Here is a 15,545-nt window from a genome sequence, read left to right as displayed (position 1 = left end):
GTCCTTTTCCTCTTTTTTTTTTTAATTTCCTTGAGGTATAGACCTCCTAGTGGTATCAGTGGGTTAAAGGTTATGCACAGTTGAGTTCCAAACTGCTTTCCAGGCTGGCTGGACCAATACATAGCTCCACCAACAATGTCTTATTTCCTATTTTTCCTATATTTGCCTATTTCCCCACAGCTCTTCTATCAGCTTTCATTTTCCTTTTTTGTCACCATTGACAAACTGATTAATGTGTGGTAGAACTTCAGAGTTGCTTTAATTTGCTTTTCTCTAATTATTAATGATTAGGAGCGTTTCATGAGGTTATTGGTAACTCATACTTCTTCCCTTGAGAATTTCCTGTTCTTATCTTTTGACCATTTATCTATTGAGGAATGACTCTTGTTCCTATACATTTGAATCAGTTCTTCACATACTCTCAAATATGAAACCTTTATAGGAAAAACTTGCTGTAAACATTTTTCTGATTACTAGATTATAAATTCTTTAAGAGAAGGACCCTTATTTGTATTTACCTTTCTAATTCCCCCAGTGCTTCAGACAAACACATTATAATTAGAAAATGCTGAATAAATTCTTTTTGAATGAATGAGTGATAAGAAAGGAAAGGCATTTTTACTAATTGTTACAGGGTTTTTTCTTTTTTTCCCCCCAATAGGAGAGAATGGGATGGGAGGAAAAAAAGAAAAAGAAGAGGAGAAGAAAATAAATGTTTATTAATTTAAAAAGAGAGAGAAAAGTAAAATAGAAAAGGATGGCATTCATCACAGCATACCCATTGAGGTCAGAGCTGTGTTTTCACTGGTCCAAGGGGATAAGAGGGTATTATTAGTAATGGGAGCAGCCAGGACAGTGAGCTTACCCACAAAAATAGCTCATCCCTCTTCAGGAAGTCTCCTTTTGGCAAACAGCATCCTGCCTTATGAGACACTAGTATCAAGAGAGCTAAAAGCCCTAAGGAAAAGTTTTGGGAGATTATGGCCAACGTAGGCTTTGGGAATGAACTAAATGTCCTGTGGGACAAGGTGTTAAAGAAGTGAGATGTAAGGATTGGCTGGTTCTGAATGGAGAAGAGGAGATAGAGATTGGGTGAAGAACACAAACCTGAGACAATTTAAGAAAACTTTAGCCCCATTCTAGGCTGGAGTGGGGGGAGTAGTAAGAATAATCAGATAGGATGTTGACAGTGGATAGACAACTTTGAAGGCAAAAGTCAGAAATTGGTGTAATATTTATTTAGGATTAGAAATTAATAAATAGAATAATTTGGTAGATTAATATATAATACATTACATATGTTACATATCATAATATTACATGTTATATTACATGTTCTATATAATCTCACAATATCATGAGATAATATATAACAGCATAATATGATAGTATGATATAGTAAATTATGTTATATATTCATATGTCATGTTAATCTGTTATTTATAATAATGTAATATAATATGGACCTTAAGTTTAAATGGACAAAATGTTTATGAGTTGAGTAAAAGTTGGGAGGCCACAAAGAGATAACAGCAGTCCAGGTTCAAGTGACTACGGGATAAGGGAGTTTGATTCAATGTCATCTTTTGTTGACTTGCAGAAGCATGGCTCACTTAGCAGATGTTATCTAAGCTCCTTGTCTCCTTTCTGGTCTTGGCAGACCCAGAACCTGGAACGGTTTCTGGCTTGTTGGAAAATTGTTTGAGTGCTGGATTTGTAGGCAAGAAGACATAGGTTCGAATCCTGATTCCCATTCACTAAGTATGCTTCTGACTTTAATTAAATTTCCCTTGCATTTAATTTTTAGTCCGATTGCCACTAGTAGTCTCTGGATTATCAATATGGACTACTCAGCATAGGGCTCCTCTTACTCTGGTCAGGGGAGTCAAATCAACAAGTATTTATTAAATACTTACTATGTGCTAGACAGGGCAACTAGATGGCTCAGTGGATAGAAGACTGGGCCTGGAGTCAGGAAGATCTGAGTTCAAATGTGGCCTCAGACATTTACTAGCTTGTGACCTTGGGCAAGTCATTTAACCTTGGTTTGCCTTGATCCACTGGAGAAGGAACCCAGTTAGGGCTCTGTCCTGGTTCTCAGATCTGCAAAGTCAAAGTTTCTTCTCTCCTCCAGCTGGCAAATCCCCTCACTCTCCAGCGAAAATTGGAAGTTGCTTTAGCTGAATGCACTTCAAACACCATCTTGGGCTCTGGAAGGATCCCTAAACTTTCATGTATGTATGCTGTAGAATGGAAGCTCCTTGAAAGCAGGGACTGTTGTTATCCGCAGATCCTAGCACTGTGCCCTGCACACAAGGGTACTGCAGTCTTGACTGATGTCAACCTTTGTGACCCTGTCAAAAAAATCCCTTAAACCTCTGTGAACCTCAAGCAACTCCCTCAAGACTTTATTTCTGAGTTATAGAGGGGATTGCAGAGGAAATCCCAGATCGTGGGGGTAGGAGAGGCAAATGAGGAAAACCATTGCGAGGAGGGTTTTGTTCTGTTAAATTCCAGCAACCAGTGAGAAAGTCTTACAATGGAAGTCAGTGTCTGGGAGCCGCCCTCCAGTCCCCAGAGAAGCCCACCGTGAGGAGGGTAGCGGTCCCCTTTACCTGCTTCCCTCTACCCTCTACCTGTGCCCTCCCTCTTCTCTCTCTCTCTGTCTCTCTTGTCTCTCTCTCACACACACACACTCACACACACACACTCTCAATCTCTCACATTCACACGTTTACACACACACACTCACATACAATGACTCACACACACACTTTCTCTCTCTCTCTCTCTCTCTCTCTCTCTCACACACACAGACACACACACACACACACACACACACACACACACACACACACACACACTCAAGGAGGAGGAGTTGGGAAGCCGCCCACCACGCAGAGTCCGGCTTGAACAAATCCCACCTCCTCTTCCTGAAGGCAGTGCCCTCCTCTCTCCTCCCTCTCCTCCCTCCGGGCTCGGCTCCGGGCTCTGCAGCGTTGCGGCTGTGCGGCTGTGACGGCTCCCGGCGCCTCCCACGGGTGAGCTGCAGCCCGGACGTCAGTCGGTGGGGACCAGACCTCCTCCGCAGGTAGGCAGGTAGGCCAGGGAAGCTGGCTGCCGGGAGGCGAGGTGGCCGCCGGCTGCCGCTCCCATTCCGCCCTGCCCGCCCCCCACTTCGGCCCCAGGCTCAGAGCACGCTCGCCAGCTGCCCAGGGCAGCCAGAGTCGGAGGGCACCCGGAGGCTTCCACGCCTTCATCCTGGCAGCGCTGTGCCCTCCATGACAGCCATCGGCTTCTGGGCTGGCATAGGAGTCGGTGGGGCGCTGCTGCTGCCGCAGTGGGGCTGGGGCTCCTCCTGGGTAGCTGCTACGTCCCCCCACCCCACCCGTCACCTTAAACTCCTGCGAGCGCGGGAGGGTGGGCTGTATTGGAACTCCCCTCCGAGAGAAATGTGCCGAGCCCAGAAAGGTGGAGAGGTTCGCTCCACGCGATCCTGCTGAGATGGGCTGGGGCATGCCGTTCCGTTAGTGTCCCCGAGCTGCTGTGGTTACCATCCGCCGCGGGTAACCCTCCCAGAAGCTCCCCAGCCGCCGCCCCCTCCTGCCCCTCTGCCCGGCTCACCGCATTCCACCTGCCTGCAGACCAGCCCTTCGACCCTTTTCTCCTGAGACAGATGTCTCAGCCCTTCTCGCTCTCCCTAGCTGTTTTATGCATCTGTTCAGCAGGCACCCCAACTAGCCCAGGCCCCCTTGCTTCCCTGTCTCATCAGCCCCACCTCTCTTTTCCTCTGATCAGCCCAGCCGGCAAGTTGGCTCAGGAAGCCTGTAAGCTGGTAGCTGGGCCCTTGGCTCTCCCCTCCCCCAGATTTGTTTTCTTTTTTGCACCCTTGAAAAAATACATGATGTTCTTTTTTCTCGGAGATGCGAGAGTTTGGTCATTCCCTGTACTAATTACTATGTGGGGAGGCTTAGGTATTATGAGCAAGGGTCTATCTTTACTAAAAAGAAAATAATCTAGCAGGATAAGAAAGATTGAAATGGGCTTTTTGAACCACCTCCCCTTTCCACCCAGGAGGGAGCTCTCCCCCTCACCCCACGTCTATAACACAGCACTCCAAAATGCTTCAATGCAGTACTATCCTTTCACAGTTATTTTATGGTGCAGGCTCCTGCCAGACCACCCTTCGGCAACTGAGTGTGAAAGAACAAAAGAACGGAAGGATACAGGTTTTTCAACTCAACTCCGAAACTCCGAGGGAAAGCTAAGGCATTGTTAGATATGTGCCGGGAGTCTCATCGAATTTTAAAATACAATATAAAACCTCAATATAAGGCAATATAAAACCTCAAAGGCAATATTAGTTTCTGTTTCCTTTCCAGGCTTGATCCCATTAAAGACAGTTCTCCAATAACGGAAGGTTGTAATTCATTCAGATCAGCAATGGATGAAGTGAATCCCCCCATAGCATTGAATAAGCTTACCTAGGTCAAGCCTTCTCTTCCCAAGGATACCTGCCAATCAAGGAACCTTCCAGTTAGCTGCAGCAGTCACGAATCACCCCGAAATTTTTTCTGAGCGCCACAAACATAGTCTTTCCAAAATCAAGTATAGTTCACAATTCATAATAGGCTAGGATTATCCAGAATTTCCAGTGGTGTATTCTAAGTAGAGGATACAGAACTGATCTAGAAAAAGACCTGAGTTCAGGACTCACCTCTGATGCTTATATATTGGCGTGCTGCTCTGAACAAATCACTTAATCTCCCAGGACTCTATTTAACTAAGATTATACATTGATAAAGGGAGTCTCCCTCACCTAGGAATTCCCCATAGTAATTCAATCTCTATCATCTTAATTGTAAAATTCTTCAATGAGCACATAGAAACTTTCCATAGCTGAGAACTCAGAACTGATATGGTAATTCTCATTAACTTTAAAGAGATGACTTTTACTTGCTTTTTTTTTGGGGGGGGGGGCAGGGCAATTGGGGTTGAGTGACTTGCCCAAGGTCACACAGCTAGTACAAATGTCAAGTGTCTGAGGTCACATTTGAACTCAGGTCCTCCTGACTCCAGGGCCGGTGCTCTACTCACTGCGCCACCTAGCTGCCCCCAAAGAGATGACTTTTAATATGTATTTGCTAAACAGTATTTAGAAAGAGTACATGTTTATTGTAACTATTATTATTTATTATATGATTTTTTTATTATGACAACCCTGATTGGATAAAGGGAACTTTTCACTTTCTCTGAACATATTTGGATTCTTCTGATCTTTGTGACAGATCTTAATACTTTTTATCTTGGGTTGCTTTGCTTAATAGTTTAACTTTTCTCTGGTCTCTACTTTGGCTAGTTTGTTCTCTGAAGTACTTAGAGCTTTCTGTCATCTGTTTTTGTTTTTATTTTTAAAAACATGAACACAGTCATATCGTCATTATTTCTTTAGGCCCTGAAAAATACCATATGATTCATAAAGATGCCACATCCATACTTAATGTATTGTTGGCAAGATTAAAAAAATAAAATATATAGTTATTTCTGGCCTATCAATTGTCAATAGGTCATGTGCTGTGAATTGTTTCTCAAGGAGAAGTGGTTGATTAGTGCAAACTTATCCCCTTTCCCCTGTTCAGTGCACGCTCGCGCGCGCGCGCGCACACACACACACACACACTTGGTATTTTTTCCCTATAAAACATAGAATCTTTATGTTTTTAATAAGCTGTTCTTTCACATTTCTTTTGCAGTAAACTAACAATTATTGGGATTCTCTACCTCCAAGTACCTCCCAGGGACTTTTCAATCTTCAAAGAGGACCCAGATAATGGATGTACTTTAACCTAAGGGAGTGACTTTCTAATGGTGGAAATTCCGGGCAGACCCATCCATGCAAGAGAGATTTTTCAATAGTGGGGTCTTTAATTATCACCTTCACATAGGGTTCTGTAAGGACAGTCCTTTGAGGGGAAGTGATGCTCAGTTTACTTTACAAAATAAGATACAGTCAAATTTCAAAGATTGCCTTTTCTTCTCTACATGTTCTCACTCTTAGTTCTCTTTATCCTTATGATTGATTTAAGGATTGGTGACAATCCTGGAATAAGAAAGAAAGTAAATGTTGGTGTCTGATGGCAAACATGGTTCCCAAATTGAGCCTATAACCCGGTTATTATGATACTTATTTTCACTTTGAAGGAGAATTTTGGTATTGGTGAAATTCACCTCTACTCTTAACATAATTAAGGGCCCTCTCTTAATCCCTAGTATGTGCATATGTGTAAATCAACCAATGTGGAGGACTGTTGAGATGCTTGTGCACTTTGGAGAAAATCCCCTAGTTTGTTCAGTCAAGTCAACAAGCCCTTAATAAGTACCTATCCTTAATAAGCACTTGTATCCCCAGCGCTAAATGCTGGGGAAAGAAAGAAGGAAGGAAGGAAGGAAGGAAGGAAGGAAGGAAGGAAGGAAGGAAGGAAGGAAGGAAGGAAGGAAGGAAGGAATTGTTTTCACTTCAATAGAAACTAACTTTAATGGGAGTTAACAATTGTGTATAACAATCCCTCCATCTCTAGACACTGAGTATGTGGACAAAAAGTTAATAAGATCAATTGGGATAATATCTATATGGTGCTTAGTGGAGTGCTTGGTACCTAGTAGGTGTTTAATGAATTTTTGTTCCTTCCCTTCCCCCTCCCCAACTACTGATCTTGTTCTCAAGGAGGATAGTTGACGATGGGAAAGATGAGATATCCCAAAGCATAAAATGTACTCCTGTGTTACACAAATACTTAACTAAAGAAAATAATGGATTAAAAAATTAATCATAGGCGTGAGAAAAGGGATAGGTGGACGTTGTGAATTTGTGAAGTCTCGGCTGTTGCATATTTAAATAGAGGTCTCTCTTTCTTAATGGCCTGTGAACTCCTTGTGGAAGTGCCTCCTAGATGAGAATCTTTAAGGTAAATTAGAACAATACGTCCAGGATGTCCTGTTCTGGGAACTGACTGGTATTTTCTTCCCAATATCACATATATTTGTTTATAGACCTTGCTCTAAAGAGTAACCTCGATTCATTGGTGAGAAATCTGTTCTTATGTTTATTTCCTGGATTCTCTACTTTTGGGTCAATGCCTTAAGTGGTATCCTATTTCTTTAAAATAAATTTTGTTTTTTTTTTTAATCAGCAAAAACTCAAACTTATCTCCCTCCCACCCACAAATCCCTAACTGAGAATGAAAGAAAATCAAAATCCCTGTTACAAGCATGTACAGTCAAGCAAAACAGATGTCTGTGTTGGAGATACACACACACACACACACACACACACACACTCACCCTCTACTCTGAGTCCTTCACCTCTTTATCAGAAGGTGGGTAGCATATTTCATCATAAGTCCTCTGTAATTGTGGTTGGTCATTAAGTTAATCAAAGTTCCTAAGCCTTTCAAAGCTATCTGTACAATGTTGTTTTTTCTTTTTTTGTACTTAATAGTACTTTATTTTTTCTAATTACATGTAAAGATAGTTTTCAACATTCATTTTTGTAAGATTTTGAGTTCCAAATTTTTCTCTTTCCTTCCTTCCCCTCCACAAGACAGCAAGCAATCTGATATAGGTTATACATGTACAATCATGTTAAACATATTTCCGCATTAGTAATGTTGTGAAAGGAGAATCAGAACAAAAGGGGAAAACCATGAGAAAGGGGAAAAAAAAGTGAAAATAGTATGCTTCGATTTGCATTCCAACTCCATAGTTCTTTCTCTGGATGTGGAGAGCATTTTCCATTATGAGGCTTTTGAAATTGTCTTGGATCATTGTACAATATTGTTTTCATTATATAAATTGTTCCCCTAGATCTGCTAGGGACAACTAGGTGGCACAGCGGATAAAGTGCCAGCCTTGGAGTCATGGAGGACTTGAGTTCAAATGTGGTCCAAGACACTTACTAGCTGTCTGTCCCTGGGCAAGTCACTTAACCCTGTTTGCCTCAGTTCCTCATCTATAAAAGAACGTACTAGAGAAGCAAACCACTCCAGTATCTTTGCCAAGGAAATCCCAAATGACATGGCATCACAGAGAGTAGACCCAACTGAAACAACTCAACAAAAAAAGTTGCATTCATGTCACTGTATATATAGTCTTACAGCCCAAGAGTATTCCAACACATTTCTATAACTTGTTCAGTCATTCCCCAATCAATAGGTACCCCTTGTTTCTAATTCTTTGCACCAAAAAGAGCTATAAATATTTTGGTACTCCCATAGAGTTTGTTTTATTTAGGACTAATCCTTCCCTTAATCTATTTACCCTCTAATTTCCCCTTCTTCCCTTTCCCTCTCTTTTCCTTCTTGAGTGAAATGTATTTCTGTGTATGTGTTCTCCCCCCTGCTGACCAGTGAGAGTGAGGTTTAAGGGTCAGTCACTCTCCCAGCCCCTTCCTCCTTATTCATATAAACTTCTCCTTGTACACCTTGATTATGTGAGATAATTTTCCTTGACCTTCCTCTACTGCACCTTTCCCTTCCATTTCACCACCACCACCACCACCACCTCCCTGGATTTCTTTTCTCTTCCTTTCCATTCTTATTTTAAGATCATCAGGATATAACAGAACCACTCCCAGGTCTTCTGTCTGATTAGACTTTTTCTTTGAAAGCTGATGCTAAGGTTCAAAGGAAATATAAGTATCGTATCTCTGTATTAAAATATAAGCAGTTTATCCTTGCTTATGGTTGTTCATTTGTGTTTACTTTTATGTTTCTCTTGACTCCTCTGTTTGCACTTCAAAGTTTCTAAGCAGCTTTGGTCTTTCCATCAGGAATGCTCAAAAGTTGGGGCGGCTAGGTGGCGCAGTGAGTAGAGCACTGGCCCTGGAGTCAGGAGGACCTGAGTTCAAAACCTGGTCTCAGACATTTGACACTTACTTAGTTGTGTGACCTTGGACAAGTTACTTGTCCCCAATTGCCCTGTCTTCCCCCTTCAGAAAAAAAAAAGGAATGCTTGAAAGTCTCCTACTTCATTAAAGCTATATTTTAAGGTTATTCTTCATTATAAGAATATTTTATTCCAAGCGTTCCACTCATTTTTAGTATTGGATTCTAAATCATGTATGATCTTGACTGTGTCTCCTTGTTACTTGAATTTTTCCTTCTGGGTGCTTGTAGTGTATGTGTGTGTGTGTAATATATGTATATACACACATATAATATGTATGCATATACATATATACAATACATATATGCATGTAAGTATATAGGTAAATATGTATATATGTCTCTATATGTCTGTATATAAACATTCACATACAAGCATGTCTATATGTGTAAAATACACCTATTTGCATGTGTCTATATGTCTGTGTACATATCTATATATGTGTATATATTTATTTATTTTGCCTAGAAGCTGTGGATTTTGGTTATAATGTTCCTGGAAGTTTTCATTTGGAGGTTTTTGAGGAAGTGGCTGTTGGATTCTTTCTATTTCTACTTTGCCCTCTGGTTCCAAGAGATCTGGGCAGTTTTCTTTAATGATTTCTTGAAATGTGGTGTGTAGACTCTTTTTTTGGTCATGACTCTCAGGTAGCCCCAATTATCTTTTAATTATTAAATTGTCAATTTTTCAGTGAAGTTGTTTTTGGTATGAGACTTTAGATTTCCTTCTATGTTCTCAATCTTTTGGCTTTATTTTGCTATTTTTTTTTTACTATCTTCATAAAGTTATTAGCTTCTATTTGATTAATTCTAATTTTTAGGGATTTAATGTTTTGGTAAGATTTTATACCTTTTGTACCAAGCTGTTAATTTCCTTTCTAATTCTTTCTTCCATGGTTTCATTTCTTTTCCAATTTTTTTTCCTCTAGGGCTCTCATTACATTTATAAAAACATTTTTAAAGTCTTTTTTTTTTTTTAGTTTTGCTTTATCTCTTCTAGAAATTCCAGTTGAATTTGTACTCAGGCTGTGTTTTTCTTTGAGGCATTGCAGGTAGGTGTTTTGGAGTCATTTTCTTCTTTTATGCTTATGTCTTGATTCCCACAATAGCTTTTCATGGTGGAATTTTTTTTTGTTTGTTTGCTCATTCTTCTAGCCTACTTCCTGAATTTGGAATTTATGTTAAGGTCAGGCTTTGTGCACTTCTGGAGGAACTGTCTGGTCTGGTACTGCTGCTACTTTCTTGGAGGTATTGAGTATTGTGTTACTCTAGACTTTCAGGGACAGCTCAGGTTGGTACTGGCAAGCTTCCAGCACTCCCAAAGTTGTCGGATCCAGGGAAAAGTCGCTGCCCCCGGTCTGAGCTCTGCATCTTTCTGACATGGATTTGGATCTAAATAATACATCTAGTCGTCCCTGGATCTGTGACCCGGACCAGGGAAGTAAGTGACAGAGTTGCCAATTGGCACCTGTTCCTGCACTCTGCACAGGCCCCTTTGTGCTGGATCTGAGAGCTCTTTTGCACGGAACGTTCCACACAAATCACTTCTGGCCAGACCCTGTCCCCAGGGTCCACAGACCTCTTTGTCTGTTCTGATCTGGATTGGAAAAATGACTCACTTATTTTTTTCTTGGATTTCCTGGTCAAGATTTGATCTGGTACATTTCTTAGATTTGTTTAGAGGAGTTGGGGTAGGGGTGAGGGGCTGGAAAGGGGGAGGAGTTCACTCTTAAGATCCTTATCTGGAAGAGATGCTGCCACTCCTCTATCTTATGGTATACTATTTCTAAGATCACTCTCCTCCTTAAAAATGTTGCATACAATAATGATGCTTTTAGAAATAAAAATACATGAAAATTAGTTTTGTTTGAAGAATTCCATGGAACAGAGAGAGAGAGAGAGAGAGAGAGAGAGAGAGGAGATGCTATGGGGTATCTCAAAATTGGTGTTGTTCGCTGCTACTCTGTCTTATGCAAACTAGAAAGTGAAATTAACTTTATTTAGGGACCATGTTCTGGGTTTCGTTTTAAGATAGAAAAATGGGAGTAGCTATGTGTTTTCACATGGTATTGTAACGTGTCCCCTCTATATAGCAAGATGTCATAGGTCTATAGGTCACCCCTAAACCTACTACTTTACTCCCAATGGTTTCATATATAGAGACCTGACCCAAGACTACAGCAGACCTATGGTCCATTCTTATATGAGACTTCAACTAATATCATGGGCCATTTTCAGCTGCCCTGTGTTGCAACAATCTGGCTAGCAGCTGTTGTGGGGGTGAAAAACCAACAGGAGCCCAACAACAAGAATGCTGCAAGCCCAGGTTCTTTTGATCTGCTTTACTAAGGAAAGCAACGTTAAGGGGTTAACAATCTTACTTTAATCCAACATACAAATATCATTCACTCAGCTCAGGGGGAAGAGCCAGCATCCTGAGCTTCAGAGCAAATACAAACAAATGACAAACATCAACAGACAGACCTTGTCTGATTCAAATCTCAACTCATAGTCAGCAGAGTTTAATAAAGTCCAAACATCCGGGTTTACAAACTGGAGGGCTCTTAATTACAGCTGCCCAGAGTCTCAACATCAGCACACCACCAAAAGTGAGAGCCCTAAGCAAATAGCTCTGTTCTCTCTTTTTATGCACTCTTTAGCCATCATCAAATGCCATCTCAGCCAGCAGAACTTAAGCTCTTACTATTGGCTCTGGTTTTAGCAACTCCCCTTAGGACCCTGAGGACTTCATGCCCACATCAGCTTAGCACCTACTAGCTAGGGGTTTGAGCCTACTTGGGAGCGAAGACATAATCAGACCTCCCTTCGTTGGCCCCACCTGGAGCCCCATCTTAGTTACCAATGCACTCTGTTAGTAGAATGCAGAGAGGGAAGAAAAAAATAGATTGAAAGGGGAAGGAAAAGAGTTTTAATGGGTGTCTTTCTAATTCTAAAACTAAACTAAGAGCATACAGTTGTGTTCTTATTGGAGGGAATATAAAAAATAGGTCATGGTTATTATTTTCTGACTTTGAAATGGTTAGAATGCTTTTCAAAGCTTAAATGTTCCCAAAGATAGCATAGTTCTATTTGTTAATCAAGCAGCTGGTGTGTTAACATAAACTTCTTCCTAGTTTTATTTTATTTACAAAGATTTACTTCGGAATAGATTGTTAATCTAGGGATTGGAAATGCTGAGCTTTAACCCAGACAGCTGTAGTAAGGGTTGTTGTTGTTGTTCAGTTGTGTCTAACTCTTTTTGACCCCATTTGGGATTTTCATGGCAAAGATACTGGAGTAGTTTGCCGTTTCCTTCTCCAGCTCATTTTACAGATGAGGAAACTGAGGCAAACAGGGTTAAGTGACTTGCCCAAAGTCACACAGCAAGTAAGTGTCTGAGGCTGTATTTGAACTCAGGTTTTCCTGACTCCAGGTCCAGTGGTCTACCCACTGTGCCACCTAGCAAGGGTTACTACCTGGCTAGTTAATAAAATTGTTCTTCAAATTACTTTTCGTTCTGTTGATTCATAAGTCAAAAGGAGCCAATATGGAGAAGTCCAAGTGGGGAAATTTTTTCTGCTTTGTAGAAAGAACTCATAAACAGTAATTATGGGAAAGTTTATTTGGGATAATGTATTTTAGATTTTCTAGATTCTATTAGGTACATTACCTTTATAGTACTGATAATTAAAATATACTTATTAATTAATAGTAACATATTAATAACATATAATTAATTAAATGCCCCAAACAGGCAGCAACCTTTTGTTACTATTGTGCTTGTCTGGTGTCACATTGTCACATGCTTCATCTAGGCATTGAGAATGTAGTATTTGGAAAGATCAGGCAGGATTCTTCATGGAGGAATAGTTTTGTTTGAAATCCATATCTGAGGGTTGAATCTACAAACTGTAGGCCAGTGAGCTTAACTTAGACTCACAGAAAAAATGTTATAATGTACTAAAAAAGGATGGTTACAGATCATCCAGAAAAGAGTTAGAACGAATGGATGACTTCATCAAGAACAGGTAGTTCCAGTCTAATCTTATTTCTGTTTTTGAAAGGCTCATTAAACTGGGACATGAATTGGATGCTATAGAGTTCACCTAAATTTTAGCAAAGTGTTTAATAAAGTATGCCATGTTATTCTTATGGGAAAGAATGATGAAAGGAAGGAAAAAATACAATTAGATATGTTTGGAACTGTTTGAGTTGTTGCCAGAAAGAACAATCATTAATGGTTCCATGACAGTTTGAAAGAAGGAATCTAGTGGAGTGCTCTGGGGAGCCATGCTTGGCCCTGTGCTGGTTAAGATTTGTATCAATGATTTTGATAAAAAGATAGATGACCTCTTTATCAAATTTGCAGGCGACAGAAAGCTAGGAGATAAACCTGACACACTTGATGGCTCAATTAGGATTCAAAGATATCTTGACAGGCTAAAGCATTGAGTCAAATCTAATAAGAAATTAGAATAAAGATCTAATAAAGAAATTTAATTAGGACAAGTGTAAATTCCTATACTTTGAAATAAGAAATCTTCCCAAGTACAAGATGGGGAAGGCATGATTAGAAAGCAGTTCATCAAAGAATCTATTTGTACAAAAATATTTAGCTCTTTTAATGGTGGCAAAGAAATGGAAATTGCGGGGATGCCCATCAGTTAGAGAATGGCCGAACAGGTTGCAGTATATGATTATGATGGAATATTATTGTGTTATAAGAAATGTTGAGCAGGATGCTGTCAGAAAAGCCTGGAAAGACTTACATGAACTGATGGAAAATGAAGTGAGCAGAACCAGGAGAACATTGTACACAGTAACAGCAATATTATATGATGAACAACCGTGAATAACTTAGCTGATATTAGCAATACAATAATCCAAAACACTCTCAAAGGACTCATGATGAAAAATGCTTTCCATCTCCAGAGAAAGGACTGACGGAGTCTTACTACAGAGCAAAGCATAATATTTTTCTCTTCCTTCTTTTCCTTTCTTCTTTCTTTCTTTCTTTCTTTCTTTCTTTCTTTCTTTCTTTCTTTCTTTCTTTCTTTCTTTCTTTCTTCCTCCATTTCTTTCTTTCTTTCTTCCTCTCTCTCTCTCTCTCTCTCTCTCTCTTCCTTTTTCTCTCTTCCTTCGTTCCTTTCTTTCTTTTGCATTTTCTTCCACAAAATGACTAATATGAAAATGTTTTACATGACTGCATCTGTATAACCTATACCATCTTGGGGATGTTTAAGGGGAGAGAAGAAAGGATAAAAGTTGGAACTCAAAACTTTTTTAAAATGTTAAAAATTGGTTTACATGTCATTAGAGAAAAAATCAAATATTTTTTTTAAAAAGCAGTTCATCTGAAAGACTGAGGGACTGAATTTCATTTCATTGTGAAGTAACAATGTGATATAGTCACCAAAAAAGCCAACATAATTTTGGACTGCATTGAGAGAGGCATAGTTTCTAGGAATGTAACCAGGTAGTTCAACACAGTAGTGTGATCATATGAGTGATGGTCTAGAGTGTACATTCAGTTTACCTTGAACTTTGTGTAGCTTTTCTGGGGATGCTCAAATGTGAATTGGGGGTGGGAGTGCTCCCAGGAGCTACACTGATATTTTCTTAGCATCTCTTTTTGGAAGTAATCACATCTGGGATTTATTTCCCTAAGCCTTTAATGTCCTCCCCTCTTTAACATACCTTAACAATAAAACCCTCAATGCCCTCAAAATTGTGTGCACCTCTATCAGAAACATCCCCTGTTCGTTTGTTCTACTTCTTCATATAACACAACAGGAATGGGGGTGTTAAGATCCAAATGCAGTGGTTGCTCCTCTGTGATCGACAGAGCTAATTATTTGTCATAGTAATATTGACAGATCTTTATTATTTTTAATGGTTTTGTCCTCCCAATTTTATTAAGTATTTATTAAGTATTCTCATTTATCTGGCTTAATTAGGTCTTGACAAGTTTTATGTAAATTTCCCCCCCATTACTTACTGTACTTTATGAGACTATATTTCTCATAAATGAAACTTTACAAATGAACTTATTTTCTAAAATGGTATTGCCATTGGCTGCCATATCTTTCTACTTGGCAGAGGAACAACTGTTTGCTAGCTGAAATTTTTTTGACCTCCTCATTCTTATAATCAATTAGGAATTGCTGAGGAAGTTGGCAAAATTTAGGAAATTATGATAGTCTCTAGTGATATCTGCTCTTTTACTCATTTTCCACTTTTCCGCTTTAATATCTTCTTTAAGTTGGTGATGTTGGACTACTTCTCTGGGCAGTAATCATTCTTCACCCATTTGGTTTTTCCTGTATGGATGATTAGGGCAAACTCTTTTGAGTGGTTATAGATCTGTTTGAGAAAGCTTTGCAGGGTCCTGGGGCTTGGTGTACAAAGAGGAACATTTGGAAGATCACATCATTCATAGGGAATCTCCCCTCAGCTTGAACTCTACCTCTTGATTGATGCCTTGCTGGATGTTTCTGTTTAAAGGGTCATTGAACAACACTATCTATACTGAATCACTCAAGAAATCTTTGAAAACTTTGATGTGTGGATCTGAGACACTTTGTTGAAAGAGAACCTTTGAGG

General features: G+C 39.8%; 1 protein-coding gene across 1 annotated transcript in view; it reads left to right on the top strand.

Annotated features, from left to right (window-relative positions):
- The first annotated feature begins 2,957 nt into the window (after positions 1–2,957).
- The window catches only part of TMEM150C (transmembrane protein 150C), a 67,791-nt gene continuing 55,203 nt past the window's right edge, over positions 2,958–15,545 (top strand). The window contains exon 1 of the mRNA XM_036764601.1: positions 2,958–3,091. The gene's annotated coding sequence lies outside the window, so the exon portion shown is untranslated. The remainder of the gene's footprint in view (positions 3,092–15,545) is intronic.

The sequence above is a fragment of the Trichosurus vulpecula genome, chromosome 6 (genome assembly GCF_011100635.1).
Source record: "Trichosurus vulpecula isolate mTriVul1 chromosome 6, mTriVul1.pri, whole genome shotgun sequence".
Taxonomy (NCBI): Eukaryota; Metazoa; Chordata; class Mammalia; order Diprotodontia; family Phalangeridae; genus Trichosurus; species Trichosurus vulpecula.
This window is presented reverse-complemented; position numbering and strand designations above follow the sequence as displayed.